Source organism: Vulpes lagopus, chromosome 4 (genome assembly GCF_018345385.1).
Source record: "Vulpes lagopus strain Blue_001 chromosome 4, ASM1834538v1, whole genome shotgun sequence".
In the NCBI taxonomy this organism is placed as follows: Eukaryota; Metazoa; Chordata; class Mammalia; order Carnivora; family Canidae; genus Vulpes; species Vulpes lagopus.
In genome coordinates, this window is record NC_054827.1 from 70,470,726 (window position 1) to 70,496,017 (window position 25,292).

Sequence of the window (25,292 nt, forward strand, 5' to 3'; positions counted from 1 at the left end):
ACCAAAGAAGATCTACAAATGGCCAATAAGCACATGAGAATATCCTAAACATCATTAGTCATTAGAGAAATTCTGTTTTAAACTAGAATGGGATATCACATTTTACCTACTGACGTGACTAATAAAAAAAGATGATATTAAGGATGGGAAAACATGAACTCTCATATAGAGCTGGTGGTTATATAAAATATAACGTTATAGCCATTTTGGAAATAGTTTGGTATTTCCTAAAAATTAAACACAGAATCACTATGGGATCTTACATATAAGATTCATGTCAAGAGAAATGAAAACATGCATCCACTCAACATGTCTATACAAATGTTCATGGCAGCATTGTTCATGATAACCAAAATGTGGAATCAACCCAAATGTTTTTAAATAAAAAAAAAATGTATAACTAAAATGTAGTATATTTATAGAATGGAAACTTATTCAGGAATAAAAAGGAAAGAAGTACTGATACATGGTACCATATGCATGAACCTTGAACCCATCATGCTAAGTAAAAGGAGCCGGTGACAAATAAAGCCACATATTTTATCATTCCATTTATATGAAATATCCATACTAGACAAAGCTACAGAGACAGAAAGTAAATTAGTGGTTGCCTATGGCTGAGAAAGAATGGAAAATGTCTTATAATGTGTATAGGCTTCTTTTTGGAGTAACAAATGTTCTAAAATTATATTTTCATGATTTTTGGTGTTACACAACACTAAGTATACTAAAAAACACTGAGCTACACATTTTCAATAGGTATATGGTATATGGATTACGTCTCAGTAAGAGTATCCATTTGTTCAGGAAGGATACTGACCATAAGCCCAAAGAGATAGGTTGTTCAGTACTCTAGTTTGACAGTTTTTGTTCCTAATTGCTGGAAGTATAGTGTATCAATTTATGAATATTAGTTACAGACCAAAAACTGTACTCTAGCCAGCTTAAGCAGAATGGCATTTAATGAATATTAAGTTTCTTCAGAACCTCCACATGGGATGTAGAATCAGACTTGGTATAAGGAAGACTGAAAAGAAAAAAAAAAGGAAAAAAAAAATGATCTTGAGTTCCAAAACTGCTTCCTTAAGGATTCCTTAGGACAAGTAAATGATATGGATGGAAAACCCAAAATTGTGTTGCATTTGGATCACCCTAAACTACAACTTGAACCCATGTTTGTCATATATTCCCCTTCCCATAACATACATAACATTATCACTTGCTACTTCTACTCTTTCTTCTGTCTTCCTTTGACTCAAGTCAAATGGAAACCCTTCAAAGGCCCTTTACAGTTAGCTGAAGAAATCCCTCATAGTTGATTTTAAGTCATGATCTCTTTCAGAATTAAGAACTATTGAGATGATTTTCCTAAGCTTAAAGAAGCGACACAAAAAATTCACAAAGGAATCTAGGAGAGTTGTGAAGATGGTATGGATTCCATGATACACTGCCCAAGTTTCCCTTCAGGAATTAAATATTAAGTGGTTCAAGATCACCTGTCACCTTCAGGAAGAATATGCCCAGTGTAGTATGCTCATCTTTTTTCTAATTTCTGAATTCAAAAAACTCTTTCTTCCTTTTAAACATGAACATTTAAAACTAGTTTGCCTTTCTAAAATTATTTAGGCATATCCCACCCATTTAAATATAAAGTTTTTTAAAATAATTTAATTCTGTTTAAAAATTTTTCACTTTAATTTTTTAGATTTCCGAATAACTTAGAAATATATTTTCACGTATTCCAACTTAAGTACCTTTGTATACAGAGGGTATGATCTCTATAATTTTTGTTGCTGGTATTTGTTGAGGCTTGCTTTATGACCTAGTGTGTATTCAATTTTTATAATGTTCCAATGAAACGGAGGCTCCCAGGTCAACAATGAATTAAAAATAATTCTTAAAAATATTTTATCCACTAGGGGTTGCCTAGAGCCAAGGTATTGGTGGGTGATTGGCTATAAATGACACAAGAGAACTTTTCAGGGTGATGAAAATGTCTTATCTCTTGATTGCAGTAGGGTTTCATGGATATAAGTTATAGCTCAATAAAGTCGATTTAAAAAATATTTTATCTAGTATTTTTAGTAGCTGTACTGGAAGCAATTTTGTTGGGTATGTGGCCAGCCATATTGCCTTAAAAATCACCACCAAATGCTGCACAGGCAGACTGACAAATTGCAGGCAGTGTTTAGAATGTCTACAATGATTGAAAGGTTGGAGAATGTAGATACCACACACAAGACAAGTTACAAGGCTACTACAATCATGCAGGAGTTATAGATCTGAGCTAAATCACCAACACTAAAAATAGGAAGAGAATGAGTTGGGACATGAAGGACAATGTGCTGGACTCAATTTCTGGTAAGGTATCGATGAAAATCCCCTTTGCCAGAGGGGAAAGCATGATGAGATTACCTCATTGTGATACAACTTATTACTTCAAATTAACACATCCATATTAAATAATTTACATTGGCTGAGTAGGCAAACACAATGTAACTCTATATTATTATTTTTCTAAGGAGGAAAGACAGAGAAAATACAAAATAAGTCCCTCCCAGGGAAGGTAAACGACAAATGCTGTCTACTGGGGACTGGCATCTTTGGCAATGAGGACCTGAGGAGGCAAGAATGTATATGAACAGAAAAGTGATGGAAGAAAAGAGGTGGCCTGGAGACAAATTTCAGCTATTTATCATCTCTTTCTTTCTTTCTTTTTTAACCTATTGACCATTTCATTATACGCTGGACCTGCTAACTAGTAATGAGTAATTCCTGTTGTGAGTCTTGCCATCCTTTCAGCCCATGCTGCTTCCTAATAGCCTTAAGAATTACAATATAATTTTTTGCATTTGAGACTTAAACTCTGTTAAAAAAACAAACAAAAGTGAAAAACTGATGAATCAAGAAAGACACTCAGAAAGACTATAAGTATCAACAGTGGCCGTCACTCAGTAAATGAACTGTAATAGCTGACACTTCCCTAATTGGAATAATGGGAATGCCAGCCTAAATATGGATCAGATTCAGACAATCTTTCAACAAGATTTCTCTAAGGAAATACTACGTTGACATGTGTTCAGGAAGCAGTATTCAGCACTAATAAGTAGAAATCCTTTCTGAGCTAATATGTTTAAAATGGCTGCCAATTTTAATATGTTTTACCTAAAGATACAATCATCTTACTGAAGATAACTCACACTGTGGGAAATAAAAAATGTCCTTAGCAGACTGAAAATGTATGCCCCCAAATCTCAAAGGGACTAGTAAGGATATGAGCATTTTATTCAGCCTGCAATAAATGGTCATGTAAGAGAATTTCAGGACTTCTGCAGTGAATGAAACAGTAACACAAATTCCCAGCATGCCACCTACATATATAAATATATGTGTACACATAAATCTATTTGACCTGATTTCCTTGACTATGAGTGCACATTTGGAAGAATAAAACTTAAATTATTAATTTGATGAGTTTCCATGAATATAGAAGAGAAGAAAAAAACAATTAAATTGATGACATGATGAGATTTCTCTTCTGCCAGGAAAAATGAATTGTACCTATAAAGTATGTTTGATGAATAAGCTATTTTTTTAGAAAAGTGATAATTGATAGTATTCTAAAGCCATAGTATATGACACTTATTTGAATGTTTACCTTTTCAAGAATCAGCAGTAACCTCTTACATCAATCTTTACTGAGCACAGATTAGATTTCTAAATTAATAGCACATATTCTTAAATCCTGGTTACAAATATTCACTAATTAAAAAACTAATTACTTCTGTCTTTCATCCTTAGCCTTGAATCCATTTGAAAGATGCCAATTAAAAAAAAAAAAAGAAAGAAAGATGCCAATTTTTCCAGAAGCAACTGAACATAGAAAACCAAATTTTCATGTCAGCAGTAAAGTTGATGTTACCATGCCTCCTTTCAATGTAATAATAAAGCAATTTTTCTCTTATTATCTATTTTAAACGTTTTATTAAGGGTTCATTATTCTGATAGGGAGTAAGAAATACTTGCTTCTCCCAAGTTTAGAAACAATTCAGAAAATAAGAGAAAAGTATTAACAAATAAACAACCAAAATATTATCATTCCTACTAATGAGTAGAAGGCAGGAGGGAAGGGAGACTCAGGAGACAAACTGACCAAAGTAAAGCCAATTTGATTTTAGGGTGACCCTTAACCTAAAGGTTTAGGTTTAAGTTAAGGTTTTCTTCAGGCTGGGCATTCTGAAAATTGCTTTCCGTGGTAATTCCACAACCCTAAAACAATGAAAAACTAACTGCCCAAAGTGAATGATAAACCCAAAATTAAAGAGTAAGCTCCTCCCTATACAGTTAGCTAATTGGGAAAAAAAAAATATATATATATATATAAAACATTTTATTGCAGACAGAAGGGGGTCCTCTTTCTCAACTGAGGAGAGACACTACTATTTTGTCTATGAAGCAGCTCCTTTGTTACATCTATACTTAATTAATCGTTGTGCCTTTCTCTAAATGGCTTGCTCTTGAATTCTTGAGCAAAGCCAAGAACCCTCTTGGCAAGAGGGCCTGAAGCCCTCCTTCTCTGGGTCTTGGCTGCAGGCATCAGGTATCTATGGCACTGAGTCCGGGGGCCCTAGTTTTACCCTATTTTAAGCAAAGGAAGCAAGTCTTCCTGCTTAAAAAGCAATTTCATCCCTTTTACATGCTAAAATACCCCTAAAACATAACTAATGAGTCAGATCCTCCTTTCTTAATTGGACACATACTCTGAAAACCAAAGTAATTTTGAACAAATGCATTCTAGGACTTACTATTTAATCATTAAAACCCAAGCCTAGCATGACAAGTAAATATACCTAATGTCATTAAATTGTGCATTAAAAAATAGTCAAAATGTTATGTATACTTTACTACATATGCAAAAAAGCCCCAAGTTAGCTCAGCTCCCAGCCTCCGTTTCCACAGTATTAACACTGTCTCAAATCATAAAACTCTTTGTTAGTACATACCTGATGTAAGCCCACTTAGATCTGAGGAATAACAGAATTTCTATTTATTATTTAAAATTACAATATCAAATCTAGAGCTCCAATGTTCGTAAGACATTCTAACTGTAGGGAAAAATAAGTGACATTCACTTAAATACTATGGACATAATCAAATATCTCATTTGTTATTAAATATAGACATTTTGAAGGGAAGTGAATTGTAAGTTGTAACGTAAATTGAATTGTAAATTGTAATTAAATTGTAAAGTGACTTTCTAATTTAGAAAATTTTGTTGATATAATACTTTCATCAAAATATATATTTTCCTAATTCATCAAAATATATATTTTCCTAATTGATAGGGACCACAAAATATTGTAAAATCATTCACATGCTCAGCACGTAATCCTAATGGTTTACTGCAGTAAAAGATTTTGGTTTATTATTGCAATGGCTAAATTTAAGTTATAATTAATTGCTTTGTAAGTACAGAATATTTTATAGCATAAAGCTGTTATAAAGTACATGCAATCATGCAAATACAGTAAAATATTATTTTAAAATCATTCAAGACTTTATTATTAAGTAAATGCCAGCTAATACTTTGGTAAGAACAAATATATTTTATTTACCTAGGAAAACATTACATATTATTCATAAGGGAATAAATCTACTATTTACCTAATTAAAAGCCAAACCCAGGTATAAATTAGTGTGTGTGCTTATCTGGAATGAGCATTGGCAAGGATCAAAGATTTGTTTCCACTTCTGTGTGTTATGTACATCCTGTGCATTTATAAATTACACATATATCGCAGCTAGGAAGGCATTAACCACGGAGAGGGCAGCCCAGCTAATCACCAACCACAATCTTTTTGTGATTCACTCAGAAGTTAAATATCTGTCTACCTGGGTGCCATATTTTGTCTTAATTATAATTGGGAAACTTTCACAGTGACTTTTCCCTCGGGGGCTTATTTCCACATTTGACTAACAGAGTAATACAAAATCCAGGTATCTAAACATTTACATTTCTAGAAATCAACCAACGTTTGAAATTTGAAACGTTTGAAAGCATATTCAGAGAGCACAGAAAGAGCATGTTTTCCCCCAATTGTAAGAAAAACTCATCCTCTAAATTATAGAGCTGGAGGTATTGCTGCTGGGGATTTTCTTTTGGGAATGCTAGCTGAGAAATGTTGGAGTTGTCCTCCTCGAGTGCTTTACGGTCTTACTAAAGAGGATGTCTATTGAAAAAAGGGATAAAGGTAGAGATTTATTTATTTTTAAGTATATTTTCTTTCTAGTTAGTTTATGTTTGAAATCCAAAAAGGATGGGTGTCGACTTCTGGATTTTTTGTTGTATCCTAGGCCAGAACCTTTTTAGGAACTGAAGACCTATCACTAGCAGAACACCTACCTCATGTTCATTAATGTAACAAATATTATAGCAAGTCTTTTCTACTTCATTTTATGTAGTTCTCCCAAAATCTTTCAGGGAGTAGGTATTATTTCTTTTTTCTGATGCAGACACTGAAACACAGGTTAAGTAACATGCTCAAAAAGTCACAGCTGGCACTTTCCAGAGCGGAGACTCTTTAACCCACACACACATATATAAAATATACATAAGCACATGTATGATATAAATATATAAATATGTACATCTTTTTTTTTAATTTTTTTTTTTTATTTATTTATGATAGTCAGAGAGAGAGAGAGAGAGGCAGAGACACAGGCAGAGACACAGGCAGAGGGAGAAGCAGGCTCCATGCACCAGGAGCCCGACGTGGGACTCGATCCCGGGTCTCCAGGATCGCGCCCTGGGCCAAAGGCAGGCGCGAAACCGCTGCACCACCCAGGGATCCCCAATATGTACATCTTTAAGTTGACTTTTTTCCCACCAAGAATCCTCTCCCTTTAGTTTTCTTTCATTCTTTCTCCTCATGTTTAATACATATTTATTCTCCATCCGTCCTACACTTGCAGTTTCTCTCCTATCTTTTGCTGCCAAATTTTATGAGTATGGAAATTCTATTCAATGCCTCCATCTCCTTATCTTCTGTATGCCTTCAATTCATTACAAAATGGTATTTACTCTCAAAAGTCTTTCATAGTAAAGACTATATTTACTGAATTTTTAAAATGCAATTTTTCTTTTTTAAAAATTTATCTGAGAGAGAGAGAGAGAGAGAACGAACGAGCATCTGAGAGAGGTGGAGTCAGGGCAAGGGGCAGAGGAAGAGGGAGAAATAGGTTCCCCACTGAGCAGGAAGCCTGATGCAGCTTAATCCTGGGACTCTGGGGATCCTGACCTGAGCTGAAGGCAGTAGCTTACCTGACTGAGGCATCCAGGCACCCCTAAAATACAATTTTTCAAACCCCCAGGGATTGTGATTTGGTAAATCTTTGATAGAATCCAAAAGATTTTTTGTTTTTGTTTTGCATTTTCCAAGTAACTACTGTGGTTTCCTCTAATTTTTTTTTCAAGCATGATCATTTTCAGTTGCATCTATCACAGTTTCTTAATCTCCATAGGTTTCTTTTCATATTTTATATGTTGGTTATAAAGCCAGAGCTACTGGGTTAGTCTTTTCCCATATCATCTTTGGTTGGCATCCTTTGTTTATAATCCATGATTCCAATCAACATTTTACACAGAAACACCCAAGATGTCTCTCCACTCAAGATTTGTCTTCTGATTTCCAAATTTTTATATGAAATGTCTTATATAATATCTAAATCTGGATATCCCTCAGGCTGCTTAAATTCAATATGTATCAACCTAATCTCATTGTATTTTTATGCCAGACTTCTCTTCTGTTCAACATCCTGGTTAATGGTTCCATTAAACCAAGTGAGACAATTAAGACTCCTAGCCAGATTCTCCTCACTGACCTCCTGCATCCAGCCAGCCATTATCAGTTGCATTTCCCTAACAATTTAGAATGTATCTACCTTTACAGCTCAATTGTTTCCCATCTTCCATCACTGTTTCTATTGTCATCCATGACTCAGATTTCTTTGTCTGACAATGTAATTCTTTTCCTTATTCCAACTTTTTTCTGACATTTCTATTCCTAACACTGTTACAAAAATTATAATTTTAATATTTAAGTAACCATATTCCTTCATCTATCAAAAAATTTCAGTGATGATTCCTCCCTCCCATAGTTTGAATGTGACACTTGGACTTTAATGACCTAGACCCCTGTGTGTCTTATTTTATGGCTATCAATCTCTTCTATTTTAGATTTGTTTACACGAATCATTTTTGAATATGCAAGTTAATCCTGCAGTTATGTGGCTCTTATTGGCTGGAAAACAAAATGGTACAACCACTTTGGAGAAGCTTTAGGAGTTTCTTACAAACTTAAACACAATTTTACCACAGAATCCAGCAATACCACTCCTAAGTATGTACCCAGTTCATTTGAAAACTCAGGTTCACAGAAAAACATGAACACAAATGTTTATATTAGTTTTGATCATAATTTCCTAAACAAGAATCAACCAAGATGTCCTTCCATAAATGAACAGATAAACTATGCCTTGGAATAGAATATCACCCAGAAAGAAAGAAAGCCATTATGCCACCAAAAGACACAGACAAAACTTAAATGCATATTACTAGGTGAAACAAAACCGATCTGAAAAGACTACATACTGTATGATTCCAATTAAATGACATTCTGGAAAACGAAAAGCTACAGAGACAGGAGAGAAATCAGTGGTATGCAGAAATTTGGGGTAGCAGGGGAATGATGAACAAATAAAGAAAAAGATACTTTTAGGACAGCAAAATTACTGTATATATTATTTTAATGATGGATACTGACATGCAATTACATAGAAATTTACAGCACAAAGAGTGAGGCTTAATGTATAAAAAATTAGGAAAAGTTCATCAAGGAGACCGCAGGTCCCAGGAAGGAATGCAGACTGTGACAAGGGACTCTAATTGTACCACAAATTTAAGAATAACCTCAGAGAAGGGTATTGAGAAAAGGTGCTTACCAAATAATTTTGGAAATAAGGAGAGTCTGTGAGAGTGAAGGCAAAAGGAACTGCTCATAAGTACGGTATTTTAGTTGATAAAGTTGTGCCCCAAAATAATATGGAAAAATATTCTAATACTATTATAAGTACACTGCAACAGAACAATTCAATGAATGGGTGATGAATGATAGTCATCAAGTTTCTCACAGCTGGAGTGGGAATACACGGTGTAAAAAAAGGCTAAAATAATTCATGTGATAATGATTAGAGACATTAGTATAAACTCATGGTTGGCTTAATGTAGATACAGATGTTTACATATCAAAATATTCAGGATGGGGGAATAGGTAATATAAGTGGTGGAGATTAAGGAATGCACTCACCATGGTAAGCAATGGAAGAGCTGAATCACTGTAGTGTGCGCTTGAAATGAAAATAACACTGTCAATTAATTATACTGGAATTTAAACAAAAAAGAAATAAAAAGAGAAATATTCATACATATGTGAATGAAAAGGGGGAGAAAACAGTAACTTTGTAGTAGAGAAACCAAACACTCCCTCAGCCCCACGACAAGGGCAATACCAACAGTAATAAGTCTTGTTAATACTATGTACCCTGAATACAACGTGATGAAAATGACTCTTCACCGGTGGTAGCATTCCTACCAAAACTCTTCATTCCAATGTCGTCATGAGAAAGATGTCAGACAAATTCTAGAAGATCATTCTAAAAAAAATATTTAACCTGAAATTCTTAAAACTGTCAAGGTCATTAGAAACAAGACAAGCCTGAAAAACTGTTAACAGCCAACAGGAGCCTATGGAGATACAACAATTACGTGCAATGGAGTCCTTTGGATGAACTAATGAAACAGAAGGGACATAAGATAAAAACTGAGCAAGCTAGAGCAACTAAATAACTAAAATAATACATTTACACGATATATACTGATAAAATTCCTTTATGTTAATTTGCTTGGGACTTTAAAAGCATATCTATTTTTGTACTAATTATACCAAGGTATAAATTAACAAAATATCTATAATACGTACATCATATACTTATAGCATGTTAACACTTTGTAGAAAAGCCTACTTACTGATGTAAAAAAAATATATATATGAGGGGAAATTTCTTTCACAAGATGTGAGCTATTGTAGTTTATAAAGAAGTGATCCAAATATAGTTCAAGAATTTTCAATTACTCTATTTCCCTAACTTTTATTAATGTTTTAGTTTATTTTTGTAAACTGTGACATTATTTAAGAAACAAAGATTTTCCAGAAGGTTAAATAACACTTCTTAGGCTGCTATCTTCTATGCTTATATTACAAGCTATCTCCATCCACCTCCTGCTCTAAAGGCTGATTTTCATATAAATCATGTACTATATTGTAATCTGTGCTGCATATTTATCATTTTTTCTTCTTTATATTGAAATATTCATTTGATGTGAGAGGGTTAAGGCTGATAGGGGAAAAATTAATAAAAAAATATATTAAAAACAAGTAACTCAGAGCTTTTCCAGTTTTAGATATAAAGTGCCTTGTCATTTCCGAAGAGTGAAAATTAGAGTCCTTTGTATTGTCTGTGTTCTTAAACTCAAGCCTGCCCCCTGCCTCAGAAAAGCTTTCCTATTATGAGCTTCTCTTTACAGAGACCTACTAACCAGCCTCTAGGTCGGCCAGGGTTATACAAGTATTGTTTTCAATAGTATGATTTTTCATCAACTGTTTAAATAGTTTTAATAGTTTATTTTTTTTCTATTTTTACTTCGGCTATATTTTAATACTCATTATGATTCATGGGATTTAGTTCTTAGATAATATTTCACAACTCGTTTAGGGACTATAATGTAAATAACCACAAGGCAAATAGTACCATCTACCAATTGCCCTTTCTGAGTCTCCACATTTTGATACTACGCCTCTATGTATAGGAAAGTAGTATTATCTTGGGGTCTGTCTCCCCATATGTTATTGGCTCAGGCTTCAACAAAATGGTTTCTGTTCTAACATAGTTTAAAGAGGAACACAAGCAAACACTCACATTACTTGAACTCACAAGTTAGGTCTCAAAGGGTCGTTGTTTCTGAACTGAATTGATCAGAAATTAAAGCTGTGTTCCTGGAGAAAAAGGCAATGATTTAGAAATCCTCACAGGGCTTCTCCTTTTCCTGACCTTGTGTCTAAGAATTACAGTATTAAAAGTCTACAGAATCAAAAACAAGTAACTCTGCTCCAGGGCAGCATGCCCTGTTTATGTTTGGGTGATAAAACCAGTCAAAGGGTAAATTGAAAGTATTACTAACACTATCTAAATCATTTACTGTTGCTGGAAGCACCAAATAATCATTACCAAAGATGTTATGGTAATATTTGCTAGCAAGGTTTTCAAAGTCACTTTTTAGCTTTAATTCAAGAGTGAAGGCTTTTTTTTTTTTTTTCACTGTACGTTTTGGAAAGATGCTTTGCAGTCACTGCTCTTCTCTCTCTGTCTCTCTCTCTGTCTCTCTCTCTCTATATATATATATATATAATTTCTATATATATTTCTATATATATTTCTATATATATATAATTTCTCTCTCTCTCTCTCTCTCTCTCTATATATATATATATATATATATATCACTATAATCTGGAATATTTATTTCTATTAACAGTGGTACATTGCTATGAACTAAATTATGACCTCCCCAAATTCTTATGTTGAAGCCTTAACCCCCAATGTGATTGTATTCAGAGATAGGGCCTTTAAGAAGGTAATAAAAGTTAAATGAGGTCATAAGGGTGGTGTGCTGATCCAATAAAATCAGTGGGTTTGTTTGTTTGTTTGTTTGTTTCTTTTTTAAGAGATGCCAGAGAGCTTACTCTCTCTCTCCCTACCAGAACACAGAGAAAAATTGGTGAGGGCTCAGGAAGAAGGCAGCCATCTGCAGGTCAAGAAAAGAGTTCTCATTGGAAATGAATTGGCCAACACCTTAATCTTGGACTTCCAACATTCAGACTGTAAGGATATAATATTTTGTTGTTTAAACCATCCAGTTCATGATATTTTCTTATAGCAGCCTGAGCTAATACTTACATCTAAGTGGTTCATGAAAATCTATCTGTTAACCACAGATTCTTTCTCAAAACCAGTTTCCTACAGTATTTTTAAAAAATTTACTGTGTTTTTTCTTCACTATTAGTCAATATTTTTTAAGTTGTTTCCCTCATCCCTCCCTTCCTCCCTCCCTCCCTTCCTTCCTTCCTTCCTTTCCTTTTTTTTCTTTTCTTTCTTTCTTTCTTTCTTTCTTTCTTTCTTTCTTTCTTTCTTTCTTTCTTTCTTTCTTTCTTTCTTCTTTCTCTTTGCTTTTCCTTCCTTCCTCCCTTCCTTCCTTCCTTCCTTCCGTTCAAATGAGGATCACATCACAAGAAATATAGAAAACACTGTTGGTTATTATTCTGAGGCTTCCTTCTCACTAGACAAGGCTGAAATTCATTCTAGTGTTTCTTTCTTACAACATAATTATATTATGCTTGTGCTTGTTTAAACCTCTGAAAGAGGAGGTACCTGGGTTGCTCAGTGGTTGAGCATCTGCCTTTGGCTCAGGGCCTGATCCTGGGGTCCTGGGATCAAGTCCTGCATCCTCCCTACAGGGAGTCTGCTTCTCCCTCTGCCTATCTCTCTCCTCTCTCTCTCTCTCTCTCTCTGTTTCTCATAAATAAATAAATAAAATCTAAAAAAAAAAAAAAAACACCGCTGAAAGAAATCCTCTTACTGTTAGTGGCTTATTGGTGAGCATGTGAGATATTCTAATTAATGAGATGTGATGGTAAATGAGCTAGGAAGGGAAATGCTTCATTAAAAGATTTCTCATTTTCGGGGATCCCTGGGTGGCGCAGCGGTTTGGCACCTGCCTTGGGCCCAGGGTGCGATCCTGGAGACCCGGAATCGAATCCCACGTCGGGCTCCTGGTGCATGGAGCCTGCTTCTCCCTCTGCCTCTCTCTCTCTTTCTCTTTCTCTCTGTGACTATCATAAATAAATAAAAATTTTTAAAAAAAATTTTAAAAAAATAAAATAAAAAATAAAAGATTTCTCATTTTCAAAGGGGGGCAGGTGAATGAATGTTGAATGGGTTTGGCCTGGCCTAGTCATTATTGTCTGTGGATATGAAGTTTGACTATTTTAGCTTCTTGCAAACATGAGAACCATTCACTTAGGTGGAAAGTGATATACTGATAGAGTAGAAAGATAAAAATAATTTAGAAGTCTGAGATTATTATTGAACCTTGAACTTAATAGTATTGGAGTTTTAATATAACCAGACTTTTTTGCTAGGCAAAAATAACAAATCTGTTGTTTAAAAAGTGCTGAGTTGACTTTTAATAATTACATATGATAATTACATAATCATTTATATATAGGATCAGAAATTAAAATTCTTTGACACACTTTTTTGAATTGTCTTCAACATAAAACTTTTGAAAATAATTTTAATTGTTTAATCTATTTAATAAATGCCTTTCACATTAGAAAGAAAAATAGATACTTTGTGTTAAATGGAACTTGTGTATTTCAGTAAAATCAATACATAAAATTGCTTCTCATAAAAATCTCAGGGAATGATATAGAAGAAATAAATAATAGTGTAACAGATGCTGAGAACTAGCACAGGGAGTCATGGGTAAAAGGAATACTTCTTGCTTTATAGAATTTTTTTTTATTTTGAGGTTTTAGAAATTTGTGAATATATATTAACTAAGCTTAAAGTCTTATAAAAATAAAGACTGAGGAGGCTGTTAAAAATCAGATTTGGGGATCCCTGGGTGGCTCAGTGGTATAGCGTCACCTTTGGCCCAGGGCATGATCCTGAGATTCAAACAATTATATTTATTTGGGTAACAATTATATTTATTGTTTGGGTAACTTAGATAACTTTAAAATCCCTATTCTATCTCTGAAATTGAATTTTACTTTTTATATTTGTGTTGATCTTAAGAGTGTGCTAGCAGAGAAGGCAATGGTTAATAGAAAAACTTATTAGTAGAAAATTACTATTTCAGCAGATTTCCCTGTGACCTGAGTTCAAACAGTTAGAAAGCATGTTTTTTTAAAATTTCTGGGCAAGATTCAGTTGGAATGAGTCTGTGCCTTAAGAGAGCAAGCAAATAAACTTCACATCATCATCACATCATTGACAGGTAGGGGTAAGACAACTTCTATGTCTCCACTCTACAGGCTAGCTTCTGTAACCTCAGTGAAGTTTTGCAATGTCCCTGGAAACAGCTGTTCAGCCACCAGAATATTGGAGAGGGCTCATTAGGATATCTCATATGATCACTAGAGGTGCTAGCTGGGAGATTAATAATAAGGAGCCTTTGTTATATTGAAAAGGCCAAGTTATTTCAAGTTTGGACATGCTATTAAAGTAGCCTAAGTAAGAGAGATCAGTAGACTGCCAGCTAGAAGAAAAGGAGATGAAAAAAAAGGTGAATTTGAAAAGTGATCAGTAGGCAGAGTCATTAGGATTTGTATATGAGATTGGGAGAGCAGAATAATCAAAATATTGCCAGAGATGTCGAATAAGGAAATGTATTGACATATAAATTGGGGAATAGTTGAGAAATTCAGTTTTAAGCATGCGAAATTTGAGATGCCTATAGGACATTCAAGGAAGTGTTTCTTAGCTGCAGTTACAACAAAGGATTAACTTATAACCATTAGATTTATGAGAAATGAGAAAAATCAATGATGAGTTGTTCAGAGATGCTGATGAGAGCCTCCAATAATGTACACCTCTTAAAATGGCCAACAATCATAGTTTGTGAAATGGGAGGAATGCATTTTCTGAGAAGTCTTATTCGCTTTAATTTCATTGAAAAACAATGCAGTACTACTATATGGGGAGTGTCTAAAATTATAAAAGGAACAAAATCTAACCCTTCCCTATAAAAAATTTATATTCTCTATATATTCTAATGAAGAAAATACAGTCAAAAGTTGGGGTAGCTTTTTAATTATATTATTTTTCTCCCCACAGATACAAACAAAATATATTTTTATCAGAAAATCTAGGTTGGTCATCCAAATATTATTTTTCTATTATATATGTGTTATATATATAATATACATAGTAATACAGTATACACAGTAATTATACAGCATATAATTTTATATATTTACACATTTTGTTATAAAGTTCTGCAAATAAATAACAATGGGAAACAAAATTAGATGCAGAGCACTAAGAATCTACAAAGACTCACAAATAATATTCTAAATAAATGGAAATCAACCAGTAGAAATATCACCAGTTTTGAACATCCTAAATTTCTAATAACACTAAAATAAATATAGTGCTTTTGTTTGGTGGAATTGAACATAGTAAGCATTGTGGCTCTTTGAAGTCAAAAGAGATGTCGGAAAGAATATTATTTTAACCTTGTAGGTTAATAATTATGCTTCATTGTCCTGTTTTTCTTTTTTTTATGCATTAGCTTAAAATAGAAACTTAACATTTGTTGTTTGGCCAATTACCTCATAAAGAAATTGCTCATATGGTGCCAAGTGAGAACAGATGCTACAAAATGGTATCCTCCTATACCCAGTTTTATAGTTGTTAATTTCAATCCATTGCAAATGTTTTTCAATTCCATTTAAAGGAGATGATAACTGTGATGTGTAAAGCTTTCGTTGTTATTAATTTATTTATTTATGTAGCCCCGTCTCACATTACAATGTGATTTCTTCAGGCTTGATTCTCCATTTCTTTCTAAGTGTTTTAGTATTTAAATCTTCTCATTACTTAAGGCTTTCCCTTTTGTTCACTTATTTGGATTCTCAAAAGGAACATTCTCATTCATGTGCAAGATGCTATGTTAAACACTTGTCAGAAAAGTCAACAATTCTGGGATAACAGCATAGTGTACACCAATTAACCAACATATGTGGAAAACTGGAGTCAGAGAAAGTCAATGAGTCAACCAAGTGTGTGTATGTGCGGGGGGCTGGAGGGTGCATACTCATGGGTTGTTCACTCAGCTTGATGACTTTTTTTTTTTTTTTTTTTTGCTTTCAGCTGTTATTATTTGTTAGGTCTTTGCCAAATCATCTCATCAGATATCAGAAATGAGCAGACACATTTTCATGTTTTGATTGTTGTATTCCCCTATTTATCCTTTGCATATGAAAAAAATATGTGCACTATAGACACATGCAAAATTATCCAATAAGACTGAAGTCCACAAAATTCTTCCATCTTAGGTTTACTGTCTGAGAAGAGTGTCATATATACATGACTTGGAAAGAAATTTTTCTATAATTCTTATTTAAAAAAAAATTCAGGATGTGTCCTATAGTAACTACTAAATTCAAGAGACTGAGAGACTGATCCATATTATGTAGTATTTTAATAACAACCATAGAATAATTTGCAATAAAAGAATCTATTCCTTAAGCATTATCTTTTTACATACTCTTGCTTTCTTATAGAACTGGACAATGATTTTTCTGAGCATAAGGAAATGGCTTTGGATCTCCACACAAGTGCTCTGGTAACAAGTCCAAGTCATAGACGACAGTATTTAGATTTGATAAAGGTCTCATTTTTTTTTTAATTTTCCAGAAATAATGGAGTGGTAAAAAAATATTTTTAAATAAAGAATTAAATAATTTTACTTTCAGTTCTTTTTTCACAAAAAAAAATACCTCTCAATAAATTTGTGTTCAGTATGCACATGTTTATAAATACGTCTATTCTCTCATGAGTTTCCTAATGTATTGTTTTTGCTTCTAATAGATCTGATATGGCTTTGTCTAAACTAGTCAATGTGCTTAAAAGGCAGGTCTAACAGCCATACTTATTTTGCAAAGGGTAAGATTTCAGAAGTAGCAGCACACTGGGGACAAAAATAAGGACCTTACTCCAAAAATTGAGCCTTTCCTTGCTCTAAAGGAAATGGTCACAAAAAAGGATATCCTAGACTGAGGAAAAGCTGTAAGAACTGAAGTATGGACATTCTGATCATTTTTTTTTTCTTTAAATTAGTGGAAGAGCAAATGTATTCAAATGTCTCATTTCTATTAACTAGTCACATGCAGTTTCTATGTCCCTGTAAGACCCAAAAGCTAATTTACTATTACAGATTCATAGATGTTGTTTTATTCATGCTCTAGGCAAGTCATACTGGTCATACTGTATATTTTATTTCTGAATTGCTAATAGAAAATGTGGAGCCCTTTCATATTAAAAGAAATACAAAAATAATTTTATTGAAATAATTTATTCTTAAAGCAACCTAAAATATTTATGAACATATTTTCCTTCATTTCATTAAATTCATGTATAAATGCAATACTGTTAATACTGAGGATATAAGTCAGCCACTCAGGGTAAGAAATATGGAATAGTTTAATCCAAAAGCAGTTTATTCCTGGGTTTAAAAAATATCTAAAAGGAGTATTTTTTTTGGACCATAGAAACCCAACTGATAATGCCAAGCTTTAAGCTCCAAGCTGATATCTTTAAACAATTATTCAAAAAAATAGAACACCAAGCATAAAGTCTAGTGACCTAAGATGACTATAAGACATTTTCATTTCTTACTTCAAATCCTCTTCACTCTGTTTCTCCCATGTCCTTAAATAAAAAATAAAAATGTTCTCCTGATTAAACATATTTATACCTTTTTTTTGGACCACTGATCCTTTTGAGACTACAAGAAAAAATACACATATATGTATATGTATAAAATGTTGTATTTGACTTAAGGGTCTTATATATATATACCCCACCAAAGGCCATCTGTATGCTATAATGTTTCATGAATCAGAGTTAAGAATGCCTGGTCTAAAACAATATGCATATTTTTCATTTTGGAGGATTTTATAAACCTTCTACAGCCATCATCAAGGCTTCTTAGAAAGATAAGCACCCAATAGGTGTTCATCATGTATTAGTGGTTAATAATGATAAAGAGCTATTTCCTCTCCTTATAAAAGTAATAATTTGAAATCAACTATCATGTGAATTTTGCTACAAATGTTCAGTTCACATCTCCTAATTCCCATGATATTGAAAGCAAGATAATTTTATGAGATGAATCAACCTTCAATAACTAGAAATTAACCGGATCTAGGCAACCCAAAGAAGTTCATGAAGAAACCAAGATATTGGAATATAGAATTGGAATATCTATAGAACTTAGCTCTGTAGGCTCAAAAACTCACAAGTCTAATTTTTGCTTACCCAACAGCAAGCAAAAATCATATATAATTTTTTGGAGATCTGTTTATAACTAGATGTGATGCTCTGCTGGGGGTGGTAGCAATTACCAACGCTCATCATTATTCACTTCTCCTCTCTTTCCTGAACACCCAGCAGACAAGTTTCCAGCCTACGTAAAATTAGTCAGGGCAATATGGCTACTTCCAGCTGATGGAGTATAAACAAAATTTGACATTGTCATTTCTTGGCTGAGATATTTAAAAGCACTTGATTGATTCGGTAGCTTGCTCAAATCATGACACTGACCCTGAAAGCTTCATGTTTATACTGAAAAATGATAAGACCTTAAAATTCACTTGGAAGGCTACTGCTCTGGAGAAATAAACTTAGGCCACCAATATTAATGTCACCAATATTTCATGAATTAACTGGTAGCTAAGAATAGCTTAGCCTAAGTTGATGAACATGCCAAGTTAGATGACATTTTTTTTAAGAGAGAGAATGAGTCCCCAAGTCAACGAGGGTACAGAGAGAAAGAGAATCTTAAGCAGGCTCCATCCCCAGTGCAGAGCCCAACACAAGGCTCATTGTCAGAATCCTGAGTTTATGTCCTGAGCTGAAATCAAGAGTCAAAACCTTAACTGACTGAGCCACCCAGGTGCCCCCACATTTGATTTTTTTAAATTAAAATGTAATGAGTAATAGAGCATCATGTCTTCTGCAATTAGTGAAAGTTTTACTTCTTCCTTGCCAATTTATGGTATTGGCATTAAAAATAGGCACAAAGATCAATGGGACAGAACAGAAAAAACAGAAATGAGCCCTAAACTATATAGTCAATGAATCTTCAACAAAGCCAGAAAGAATATCTAATGGGAAAAAGGCAGTTTCTTCAGAAATGATATTGAGAAAACTAGACAGTAACATGCAAGAGAAAAAAAGTGGATTACTTTCTTATACCATATACAAAATTAAATTCAAAAAGGATTAATGACCTAAATATGAGAAAGGAAACCACCAAAATCCTGGAGGGAAAGACAGGCAGCAACATTGATCATGGCCATAGCAACTTCTTATTATGTATGTCTCCTGAGATAAGGGGAATAAAAGCAAAAATAAATTGTTAGGACTTCATCAAAAGAAAAGACTTCTGCAAAGTGAAGGAAACAATCAACAAAACCAAAAGGCAAACCTACTGACTGGGAGAATATATTTGAAAATGACATATCTGATAAAGGGGTAGTATCCAAAATAAATAAAGAACTTATAAAACTCAACATCCAAAAGAAATGAATAATCCAATTAAAAATGGGCAGAAGCACCCTCAAGTGCTGCTCTGGCTACAGTGCACTTGTTCACAGCTCCTGGATCCTGCTAAGCTAGCACCTCCATCGTCTCTCTCCAGCTGTAATATCATCAATCGGAACCTCATCACCCATGATGAGAGTTCTCTGATATTGACAAGATACAGGAGATTGCAGATGGCTGTGCCTTGGAGGTAGAGGGGAGAAGGTCAGTAGGACAGAGGGTAACATTGATGACTTGCTCATTGGTGGAAATGCCTCCACTGAAGGCCTAGAGGGCAAAGGTACCAAAGTACCACAGTAATCACTGGTGTTGATATTTTCATGAACCATCACTTGCAGGAAACCAGCTTCACAAAAGAAGCCTACAAGAAGTACATCAAAGATTACATAAAATCAATCGAAGGCAAACTTTAAGAACAGAGTCCAGAAAGAGTAAAACCTTTTATGACAGGGCTTCAGAACAAATCAAACACATCCTTATTAATTTCAAAAATGACCTGTTCATTATTGGTGAAAACATGAATCCAGATGGCATGGTTGCTCTGCTGGACTACTGCGAGGATGGTATGACCCCAAATATGATTTTCTTTAAGGGTGGTTTAGAATGGAAAAATGTTAATGAATTTGGCTATTACTTTGGATATATCACCTGTTGTCCTAACTGGCTGCTGCTCTACATCCACACAACACCAGAACTGAGACAAATGGGACTGATGTCACCTTGAGCTCTTCATTTATTTTACCTTGATTTATTTGGAGTGAAGGCATTGATTTTTGAGAAAAAAAAAATGTGTCATGTAGATTGTCCAAAAATGAAGTGCATTTAAACCCATTTGAGAGAATGATTCTTAGTTTAACACATTTTTAAATCTATCCTGTATAGTGTCCTGAAGAAGCTAGAGGCTGATTATAGACTACTGCTAGAAAGCACAAGACTACCCACAGATAACTTCTACAGTGAAAGCTACTTCTGGGACTGGAATATAAAAAACAGGAACCAAAAGTCTTAATTCTGAGTTCAAGGAAAGTGAAAGACCATGCTCATAGCCAGGTCAACATTTGAAGTGGGTTCCTTACACATTTTGTCACCTACAAATGGAAGTAGTTAACTCGGGAAGAGATCACCAAAAGAATAAAAAAGAGACTAATAACAGTTGGAAGACAACAAAGTGGGCAGAAGATATGAACAGACATTTTTCCAAAGAAGACATCCAGATGGCCAATAGATACATGAAAAGATACTCAACATCATTCATCATCAGAAAATACAGATCAGAACTACAATGAGACATCACCTCACACCTGTCAGAATGGCCAAAATCAACAACACAAGAAACAACAGGTGTTGACAAAAATGTAGAGAAATGGAAGCCCTCTTGCACTGTTGTTGGGAATGCAATCTGGTACAGCCACTTTGGAAAACAGAATGGAGGTTCCTCAAAAAGTTAAAAATAGAATCCAGCAACTGTGCTACTAGATATTTACCCAAAGAATCCCAGAATACTAATTCAGAGGGATATGTGCACCCCCTTGTATATAGCAGCATTATCCAAATAGTCAAATTACAGAAACAGCCAAAGTGTCTAGCAACTGATGAATGGATCAAGAAGAAGAACATGTATAAATACACTGAAATATATATATACACAATATATAAACACATATTGTGTACATATATACACAATAGAATTACTCACCCATGCATGACAAAGAATAAAATCTAATCATTTGCAATGATGTGGATGGAGTTAGAGAGGATTATGCTAAGTCAATCAGAAAAAGAAATACCATGTGATTTCACTCATATGTGTAATTTAATAAACAAATAAATAGGCAAAGGGAAAAAAAGAGGAGAGGCAAACCAAGAAACAGACTCTCAACTATACAGAACTGATATTTACCAGAGGGGAAGTGGTGGGGGTATAAGTGAAATAGGTGATGGGGAGTAGGGAGGGCACTTATGATAAGCACTGGGTATTATATGGAAGTGTTGAATCATTGTATTATACACCTGAAATTACTATTATACTGTATGTTCACCAACTGGAATTTAAATAAAAACTTTAAAAAGTTATGGGTAATGGAGATGTTAGAAAGTCAAATAAGAGAAATTAGTCAAAGGATTCTGAGCATTCTTTTGTCACCCCATAACTTACAGATCATATTTAAGTACACTCTGACGTTGCTTTCAGTGTATGATAATGGAGAATGGTGGATTTCTGAGTGGACATGAAACTCAAAATAGTACTTCATTATTCCTGTTTGGGGTAGTTATATGGGAATTGAGCTGGCATTTGCTTACCAACAGGCCAGAGGTGAATATTTACCACAAACTTTTTAGACCAGCTAACTCTCAAAAATCTAACAGTTAACTCTTCCTATCTTATCACAATTTTCTGATATGACCTGAAGGAGGCTATGTGTGGTTGGTGACAAAATCTACCTGAACAAGATAAAGTTTAATAACTTTTAAAGAAAATGGAAATTTGATCTCCTCTCTAAACAGACTGTCAAGATGTACACTCCATAGGAATAGAGAGTAGGGTTACTGAACAAGAAAACAGCCAAAATAATATAACTATTATTATATAATAATGATGAAATATAATATAATATTTAATAATTTATTATATATTATTTAATAATAATGTATTAATGCAATATATTATTTAATATTATTTATTTGTATTTAATGTAATATATTATTTACCTTCATTCAGTTCTAACAAACATCGTATGCAGCAGAACTACAGCTACTTCTGGCAAATGTTCCCTAGAATAAAAAATTATATTATAAATATCGACTATTTTCAGCAGTAGGAAATATAGCTAATAGCATATGCGAAGAGATCCATGCTCCAAATTGTCGGGTGTGTAGATTTCTCCAGAATCCTTCCTAAAATCAACCACTTACTTTTCACAGGTCATTTGAGCCCAAGTAATTTTTTAAATCAATGCTCAGCACACTTTCTAGGATATTAAGTAATATGCACATCCAGCAAGAGGAAAGCTTAACATTCTTTGGAAGCAGGATAATAAAGGTGGTAATTGCTAATAGAACACTTGCAATGACCTAATGTCGAGCCCATAAACACCTACACATCGACTGTCTCAATTGCTCTTAGATGAATCTTGGAAGGTGGCAGACCATTTTTTAGTGCAAACTGGCATTCAATTATGGTCTTCATTTAATTAACTATAGTATTCACAAGGTCAATTTGTTCTCTATATACAAGATATTACATCTTCCTCACCCAAAGGAGACAAAATAGTGTCCCCGTCTTTCTGTCACCAGAGAATGAAATCAGGTTAGCATCTTGTGTAATGATCCCTACAGATAAAGGTGCATTGTTCAGCTGAATGAGAACATAGAACAATAGTCTAATCACAAAGCAGTGTACTTTGAAAGCTACAATATCATTTGAGAGATATTAGTTCATCCACATAGCGTATTGTAGAAAGAAATAGCAATTCTTCTACTACTCAATGGAGAAGCAAAGGCACAAAGACATCAGTAGACACAGAAGACAAAACAGAGGAGAACAAGACGTCACATGTGTCCTGTTGTTATAATTACTCCACTTTTTACCCAAATAAAACAAGCCTTTCTAGGTTTATATTTCAGGTAAGCTTAAAAACTCGCAAATGCTATAAAGGAACATAAACAATACAAAAATCTGCAATCCTGTGCATGCACACACACTCAACTACCAAAGTACTGATGAACAGCTACAAAGTTTCTCCCTTTCTTCAAAATTCTTTCTCAAAGCAGCTGCTGATTTCTCTTCCCTTCTTGTCTCCTTCTTCCATTTCTCAAACATCTCTCCTCTTTTTATAACACTGCTGTTCTCCCCTCACATGTTTCTCCCAAAGGCTAACCCCTGACTTCTCCTATCTTAAGTTCTTTCCTTCCAGATGTCTCCATCTTTTTCCAGGCACATATGTTTTTACCCCTCCATACCCTTTGGCTTGCCTAATTCCCTATCTCCATTTACTGCACCATTAACTCAACAATGATTAGTTACAGAGATAATTTTCCTTACAAAGTAGCTGTGTGTGTATGGAATTGGCTGGGAAAAGGGCACAACGAATATGGGAAAACTGGTAATTAATACAGATTTTGTTCTGGTCGCATCTGTATATATGCATAGATATATAGCTCTGTTACTTCACCAACTTTATGACTGAAATTCAAGTTTAAGGAGATAAGATGGTCACACTTGAGTCAATTTTTTTTGTTGTTGTTGTTGTTGTTTTTACTTGAGCCACTAATTTTACCTCTTCTTTTACTTTAGAACTCTTGCTGTCTCAAAATATTCAGTCAAATCCATTCAGCCAGAAGGTTTTTATATCAAACATCTCCAAATCCAGAGGTATCAATCCCAGAGATCTCAAAAAATGATCCTGTAAACAAGTAAATTACTTGTCTAATTTACCTGATGGATAGACGACTTGAGCCAGGATAAAATCTGCCCATGGAAGTCTACCACTTATTAAAGGGAGACTTTGCCTCTTCACATTTAGGCATTTATAAAATAGGGATAAAAATAACCTGTACCACCCTCAAAAAGTTGTGGCTAAATGTTAGGATATATTCTAAATCACTTGAGAATTGCAAAATTCCAATCCAAGGAAAGGTATTTATATTGCCTTTGATCATCCAGCCAGGTGGTGTTAAACGGGGTTTCTTGGACATCAGATTTTTCTACTGCTTTTCAGGTGTCCTTTTATGCATATTTGTGGTATTTGCTCAGGCATTCTGTATTATTATTTAAAGCAATGTGCAAAGAACTAAGAGAAAAGACTCTAGAATCCAACCAATCTAGCTCATATTCTGGGTCCTGCCACTTGCTATTCATAAAATTTAAGAGATGTCATTTTAACCACTTCCTTCCTTTGAATGTGCATGTGGAAAATGGAGGTAAAACTAGCATTTAACTTAAGGTGTTGCTGTGATCATTTAAAGTGTTAAAATGGGTAATATGATTTCCAGGGCACGGGAATAGTGTTTTACAAATTACGAGAAAAAAAAAGGGAATATTTTTACCATCTGATATTCTATGTCACAGAGTTTACAAGAAAAGTCAAAAGCTTTATATAACTGAAAATAATACTGAAAGTTGCTACTTTAAATTTCATGTGTTTGCAAATACAAGGCACTATTTTCCAATATATTCGTATTGATTTTCTAATGTTGCTTAAACTGTACTGTATGTGATAAGTGTATTGTTTAGTGAAGGGAAAAGAGTATGTGGGAATGATAGACTATTGGGGTTGAAGTCTGTTTATCTCTAAGTAAGTTATTTAACATCTTGATATTTTATTTTTTTAGCAACCTTATAATAACTGTAAGAATGAAAAAAAATAAATAACTGTAATAATGAGTCTTAAGATTTTTGTGAGGTGTAATAGGAAAGTCTTCACATTATTCCTAGCAAACGGGGTAAAGGGAAAACATGTTAGTTATCTTCTCCTGTTGATAGGGGGAATGGAGTGTGTGCAGCTTCTGACAATATTTACTACATGTCGGGTGCCTTGTGACTTCACACTCACCTTCTAAATGTCAACTGAGGAACCGATCTCAAGTCTTAAGAGAATCATCTTAAGATAATCATCTTATTAAGAAATGATACTTTAAAGAGGTTATTCATAATCTGTGTCCCTGGACCCTTATGTGAGCCTGGGATTATTTTCACAAAACATTATATACCTGTGCCCTTGTTGCATAAGCAAACAGCCCACATTTGAGTATTATCAACATACAAAATCATTTAAAAACATGGA

General features: G+C 34.0%; 1 pseudogene; it reads left to right on the forward strand.

The window, feature by feature from the left end:
• Positions 1 to 20,233, forward strand: part of LOC121488793 — a 29,444-nt pseudogene extending 9,211 nt beyond the window's left edge.
• The last annotated feature ends 5,059 nt before the right edge of the window (positions 20,234 to 25,292 follow it).